The sequence below is a fragment of the Cucumis melo genome, unplaced genomic scaffold (assembly GCF_025177605.1).
Source record: "Cucumis melo cultivar AY unplaced genomic scaffold, USDA_Cmelo_AY_1.0 utg000608l, whole genome shotgun sequence".
In the NCBI taxonomy this organism is placed as follows: domain Eukaryota; kingdom Viridiplantae; phylum Streptophyta; class Magnoliopsida; order Cucurbitales; family Cucurbitaceae; genus Cucumis; species Cucumis melo.
In genome coordinates, this window is record NW_026124100.1 from 5001 (window position 1) to 12500 (window position 7500).

The window sequence follows — 7500 nt, forward strand, 5'->3', positions numbered from 1 at the left end:
TAATAAAAAAATGTGTCACTATATAATTTCTAATTTTGAGTTTCTAACTATAATTACTATTATATTATTCATTATAATAATAACTTGGTATAATTAAAGATAACTTTTTTATAAAAAAATGAAATTAAAATGATAGGGTTTGTACTTTTTTTATTACAAAAAAAAAAACAATATGTCGTCTATTCTCCCCTCAATCAAATATGAATACTACGGCTGGAGTTTTATGAAAAAAGCCAAAGCCCCTTATCGGATTTGAACCGATGACTTACGCCTTACCATGGCGTTACTCTACCACTGAGTTAAAAAGGCCTATTTGATTCAATTTCTGAGTCAGACACTAGCCACGATGAGTTGAGTGTATATAATTATTATAAAATTATAAATATAAGATATGTACATAAATATATCTTATCTACATAGTCGCTCATTGGAGTAACGAAAAATTGGATTTATCTAATGAGTATAGGTAAAATAGTTTTTTGATATTGGATTTGATCAATGCAATGATTGTTTCATCATACGACCGATCCCTAATTAAATTGATGAGCCCCATCCTAACGAAATGAATTTGATTCATACATGTACACACACGAATTGAACATAGATACATTCACCGAATCATTGATAAAGCAATTCTATTTGGCGAGAAAAAAATTTTCAATAACTTGTTGATCCCTATCCCCAGATTTCAAAATTTATCGTTTTTTTAATTTCTTGGCTTAGTGTGAGATCGAAATATACCTAACCTAATCTTAACAATGAGTGAATCAATGAGTGAAAGTATGAGAAATGGAGTTTAATCCTGTTTATAGCATATGGCAGACCAATTCCCGAAGGGTACTAGCCTTCGTATTATTTAAATAAAAAAAGAATAAAATAAAAAAAGAATATTTTTTTTTCTAATATTTATTATTTTTGTTTATTTTAGAGGTTTCCTCTAATCACTACTAATCACTATTTTCATTTGATATTCTATAATATAAGTAATATAACTATATATTCCAATTTGCAAATTTATGTATATTATTTAAATGAAATAAATAAAAAAAAAATGCAATTTAAAATAAAATAATTTCTATATAGAATTATATGGGGAATGGTGATTAGAATGAACGATTCATAAATAGAAATCACAAATAAAAAAATTTCGATGGAATAATGAAAGAAAGAAAAATACGTCGAATTGCATCATATTAGTCCATTATATTTATTTTATATTGACAATTTCAAAAAACTATTCATACTATGATCATAGTATGATGGCAGTCGGGCAAGTATGCCCCCATCGTCTAGTGGTCCAGGACATCTCTCTTTCAAGGAGGCAGCGGGGATTCGACTTCCCCTGGGGGTAGGGTACTACGAAAGGAAGTTGATCATGGATTATCAACAAGCTTGGAATTGATTCTTCCCGGGTCGATGCCCGAGCGGTTAATGGGGACGGACTGTAAATTCGTTGATGTCTACGCTGGTTCAAATCCAGCTCGGCCCAATATATCGCGTATCCACCATAAAATGATATAACCTATTTGTCCTTCTACAGAAATACTTGACTTGATATGAAAGAATAAAAAAAAAAAACTCTTTTTTTATTCATTGACAGATTGATAATCAATCAATTTTTTTACAATAACGAAAAAATAAATATTAATCCATGCTTCTCACACTAAAGTCCATGTCTCCGCGCATATCAATCTATTACTTTATTACTCGCGTCTCTGTCTGGTAGAATATGACAATTCGAATCAAAAATCTACATAGAAAGGTTTGAAGGAAATTAAATCAACAACATATGTTGTACACTTTATTTCCCTGGGATTGTAGTTCAATTGGTCAGAGCACCGCCCTGTCAAGGCGGAAGCTGCGGGTTCGAGTCCCGTCAGTCCCGATGGATCCAAATCCAATAAAAAAAAAATACATCAATTAATCTCTTCCTTTCCTGTGAAAGAGAGAACAAATAACATAACTGAATTTTATTCCAAACGGGATCTCTCTTATTTTTTTTCCACATTTTTCAACAAAAAAATATGGGAATTTTGATTTCTTCAACGAGTACTAATTGATGGGAGAAAGACATATGTGCCATATGTGAATTACCACAATTATTGGTAGCATCATATTCAGGATTCGAAGGCGTACTGGGTCTAGTTGATTACGCCCGATTTTTCTAATGAAATAGAGTACTATACGTTTCCGGAAAGCACATACATAAAGGGAATTTGGACGATACAAAATAAAGTTTACATAGTAAACTTTGATCTAATTTTTCGTCTGAAAGCAAAATATATCCGTTCTGGCTCCGATTTTTTGTAACCTCAATTAGTAAATTCAATTACTAATTTGAATTTGAAATAATCTATCTTATTAAAATTTAACACTTAACTTTTGATATATACGTCCCACTACTAATTCAAGGAAAGAGGATATTAATACAAACAAGGATCCCATCTATCTCTCTTAGTGAGGTAATTAAGAATTTTTGAAAGTTTAAGTTTCGTTTTTATTTCTTTTTTTTAAGAAGATTTTATAAGTACAAAAAAAGGAAGGAGTTTAGTTCGAACCTACCTCCTTTTCCTTTTTTGAATTTCGCTGCTATTCTTTGCTTGAGTTTGTTTATAAACAATGTAAGGGTAAAGGTAGTCTGATGAGACTTCATCAGATGATTGCATTGAATAAGAGGGCAGTAGATTATAGAAAAGAAAGAATGCAAAAAATTATAAATAAAAAAAAGTAACGAAATTCTTGATTGCATCAGGAATCCCATTTTGTTTAAATTCGGTATGGATAAAAGATCTTCCTATGTTATACTATTCAATTCTCGACGATGAATCGATTTGATAGCTCCGATATTGTTATTCATGATATTTTAATACGATTCGATATCATCGAGATGCAACGCATCCCCTTGAATTTACAAGCGAAACATTTATCATCTCTATGGGATTAAATCCCGAGTTATTGCGAATAAAAAATGAAACGATGATATTATGGAAGTAAATATTCTCGCATTTATTGCTACTGCACTGTTCATTCTAGTTCCGACCGCCTTTTTACTTATAATATACGTAAAAACAATCAGTCAAAGTGATTAATTTGAATTAACCTTGACGTTTTAGTTCTTATCAATGATTGAAGATAAGAAAAATGAAAAGCATTAAAATTTCGCGTCTTAAATGAAATTGGCGGACTAGAATTATCAGTATTCTACGAGAGAAGTATTCGATAAGATCCGATAGTATGGTAGAAAGAAATATATGAATCCTTCTACCATACTATCTATTATTGTTATTGAAGTGTATAAATATAAAATTGTACTCTATAAAAATAGAGGTTGAATATCGATCAATTTGAATATAGATGAATATACAATATATATCTTTCTATTTATATATAGATATCATATCAATTACATATATGTAATATTAATCTAATATACATAGTGGCCCAATTCTATTTCTTTGCTTCATAATTCATGTTGATTAGAATGAATCTGAAATCAAATAATCGAAAGGCCACTAATTTTTTTTTAGCATTCGAAAGAAGTAATTGATTGAGCAGTTGACAGATGATCCAGGAGTTCGGTTCCATGGGAACTTTTTATCTTCGGATTTCGAAAAGAATTAGCAAACCCCATTTTTATTTAACGTTTGAAGCATGATATGAAATGAGTTCCCTAAAACAAGAAAAAATCCTATTTTGAAAATAACTAAAATACTAATAATAATAAATAAAAGAAGTGGTAAGCACGTAATATGTGGGTGGCTACCCCGAGGTACTATCTTATTATGAGGTAGTATATTATTATGCGTAGTATCTCATTGGACAACCACTATGTCTATGTTCTTTCGTGTTGAAAGTATGGATCCACTTAAAAACTTATAATCCGAACTCTTTTTTTTTTTACTTTTCAAAATAAAAGAAAAAAAGTTTTGCAGAACGATCTATAAAATAAACCAAAAACAATACAGTTTTATTTTTCAATTAGTAGTACTTCTAGAGTCCACTTCTTCCCCATACTACGAGGGAAAGAGAAAATGTAAAGACTACCATTAAAGCAGCCCAAGCGAGACTTACCATATCCATGTGAATTATGTCCCCTATCTCTATGAATATAAAAGAATTATTCCATTATTGCTCACTAATAATTATTATTCACTAATAATAGTGGAATCACTAGCGCATAGTCAAAAAGAGATTCGGGCACAACACCATTGATGAAACAATACAAAAAATCGAATTATCCCAAGTTATTATATGATTTCTAGTATAATCGAAAAAATTCAGTACAAATAAATAAAAGAGGCAGAAAAACTCTTGGAAGTATCAAAAGAATGTTAGTAACATGTAGGAATAATAAGACCTAGTCTTTCTTTTGTTGTCCTGCATTTCATTACATTAAGTAAAAAGTCTCAAAATAGAGAATCAAGATAGTATCTATCACATAACCCTACTATTATTCCTTTCTCATTTGATCTAATCTTTACTGTCCCCCCGATTGTTTCATAGAGACAATCGGAAGATGGGATGGCCTATTACATGCGTGGTTAGAGCTTATCGAAAAGAAATAAGTTCTTTTTTTAAGATTAAAATAAAAAAAAAAGCCAATTATTCATTCAATATAATATTGATTGAATGCTCGAGTACTCAGATACTTTCATGAGTCCGTATATCAAGTATCTTCCTCCTTTCCGTAAGGAAAAATGAAATTATATTCCCTAATTCAAGACCCAATGAGTAGACACTACATTAGTAGTCGAAGGGCTATCATCTCAAGATTTAACGATTATTTTTCATTACTCTACTAAATTCTGGAAACGAAACCTATACGCAAGGGATTTATGATAACATTTTAGAGAACCCCAACGATGCTTAGAATCAAGCAAATCTAAAGATGCTTTTCTTCTAAAAAAAATGATAAAGTTATATCAGCAAAACAGAAGAGGGTATTTTGATTCTTTTGTTTGTTGCTGAGGCGACACCCGGATTTGAACTGGGGAAAAAGGGATTTGCAGTCCCCCGCCTTACCGCTCGGCCATGCCGCCAAAACGATACAAAATATTGGATTGGCTCTATCTCTTAGATAGATAGTATCTTACAACACACAATATCTAAAACGAAAAACCGCAAAACTTTGCTTTTTCTATTGAAAAAAAAAATGTGGATTTTCATTCACAAAAGCAAAAAATCAGGACAAATGGGAACCGTTAACTTTAACTATTGACTGTGAATTCATAAATGATTCTTGGATTGAAATTGCAAATTCGGTTTCCCTAATGATATAAGAAAACAATCCAAAAATGGATACCTTACCTAAATAAATAAAAATTGATAGATAACTAATCATTACTAATCCATCCGTATTGATTCGTTTCCATAACCATAAAAAAATCCTTATTAATGACAATTTTAATAGCGATTATGAGTATATGTAAACCCCAGAACATAAACGATTACTATTATCTAAATCTAATATCTTATATATATATAAGATGTTTATAGGAAATGTTCGGAATTCTGTTTTTAGAATTTTTTTTTCATTATCATTAAATAGAAAATATAAATTTTTGATAGAGTACGACATGTGATGTTCCCCATAGAACTGTAATAAAGAGCGATATATATAACTAACTATATATATATATCTGCACATGTTTATTAATAAATACAAGTCCTTATACATACTTCAATCGCATTCTACGAATTCTACTAAAAAAAATATAGGTATAGGTAAAATATCTCTCTTCTATGCGAATTTTTTTTAACAGTGAAATCTACGAAAAAGTTCCATGTTGTTAAATAAAAAAAATTCTATATTGTTTCTTCAGATCAAATCCCGAATCTATTTATAGTACCCAATCCGATTGGAATATCATAATAATGGTAGAAATTGACTCACTTTTGTTTTGATATAGATATTTTATACAAAACTCCATAATTCTAAATAGAATTTACCAATTCATTTGTAGTTGTTGCAAATTCCAATTTAATTTGAGTATCAAAGTCTCTTTATTCCTACGTTCATATGTATTTCATGCATTACATCTATTACACCTATGAAGTTAGGTAAAATTTCATGTGATTCAGTAAACATAATATAAATTCCATCATTGCTAGATCGATCCATTTTAAGCAAATAATGGGATTTTTTTTATAAATGGGAAATAAATAAAATGCTTGGGGGGTGGAAATGAGAGAATGTCTACAATACCTGCGTTTAATCAGATACAATTTGAAGGGTTTGTAGGTTCATTGATCATGGCTTAACAGAAGAACTTTCTAAGTTTCCAAAAATTGAAGATACAGATCAAGAAATTGAATTTCAATTATTTGTGGAAACATATAAATTGGTAGAACCATTGATAAAAGAAAGAGATGCTGTATATGAATCACTCACATATTCTTCTGAATTATACGTATCCGCAGGATTAATTTGGAAAACCCGTAGGGATATGCAAGAACAAACAATTTTGATTGGAAACATTCCTCTAATGAATTCCCTGGGAACTTCTATAGTAAATGGACTATACAGAATTGTCATCAGTCAAATATTGCAAAGCCCCCGGTATCTATTACCGGTCAGAATTGGACCATAACGGAATTTCGGTCTATACCGGCACCATAATATCTGATTGGGGAGGAAGATTAGAATTAGAGATTGATCGAAAAGCAAGGATATGGGCTCGTGTGAGTAGGAAACAGAAAATATCTATTCTAGTTCTATCATCAGCTATGGGTTCGAATCTAAGAGAAATTCTCGAGAATGTTTGCTACCCTGAAATTTTTTTTGTCTTTCCTGAATGATAAGGAGAAAAAAAAAATTAGATCAAAAGAAAATGCCATTTTGGAGTTTTATCAACAATTTTCTTGTGTAGGCGGAGATCCGGTATTTTCTGAATCCTTATGTAAGGAATTACAAAAGAAATTCTTTCAACAAAGATGTGAATTAGGAAGGATTGGTCGACGAAATCTGAACCAGAGACTTAATCTTGATATACCTGAGAACAATACATTTTTGTTACAGCGAGATATATTGGCAGCTGCAGATCATTTGATTGGACTTAAATTTGGAATGGGTACACTTGACGATATGAATCATTTGAAAAATAAACGGATTCGTTCTGTTGCGGATCTCTTACAAGATCAATTCGGATTGGCTCTAGTTCGTTTAGAAAATATGGTTAGAGGAACTATATGTGGAGCAATTAGGCATAAATTAATACCGACTCCTCAGAATTTGGTAACTTCAACTCCATTAACAACCACATTTGAATCTTTTTTCGGATTACACCCATTATCTCAAGTTTTAGATCGAACTAATCCATTGACACAAATAGTTCATGGGCGAAAAATTGAGTTATTTGGGCCCAGGAGGATTGACAGGGCGAACTGCTAGTTTTCGGATACGAGATATCCATCCTAGTCATTATGGACGCATTTGCCCAATTGACACGTCTGAAGGAATTAATGTTGGACTTATTGGATCATTAGCAATTCATGCAAGGA

General features: G+C 31.1%; 4 non-coding genes across 4 annotated transcripts; 2 read left to right on the plus strand and 2 right to left on the minus strand.

Annotated features, from left to right (window-relative positions):
* Positions 1 to 237: 237 nt before the first annotated feature.
* On the minus strand, positions 238 to 309 carry TRNAT-GGU (transfer RNA threonine (anticodon GGU)). The gene has a single exon. It is a non-coding gene; the product is annotated as a tRNA-Thr (tRNA).
* Positions 310 to 1410: 1101 nt separating this feature from the next.
* On the plus strand, positions 1411 to 1489 carry TRNAY-GUA (transfer RNA tyrosine (anticodon GUA)). The gene has a single exon. It is a non-coding gene; the product is annotated as a tRNA-Tyr (tRNA).
* A 322-nt stretch (positions 1490 to 1811) lies between these two features.
* On the plus strand, positions 1812 to 1885 carry TRNAD-GUC (transfer RNA aspartic acid (anticodon GUC)). The gene has a single exon. It is a non-coding gene; the product is annotated as a tRNA-Asp (tRNA).
* A 3082-nt stretch (positions 1886 to 4967) lies between these two features.
* TRNAC-GCA (transfer RNA cysteine (anticodon GCA)) lies at positions 4968 to 5039 on the minus strand. Its single transcript has one exon. It is a non-coding gene; the product is annotated as a tRNA-Cys (tRNA).
* Positions 5040 to 7500: the final 2461 nt, after the last annotated feature.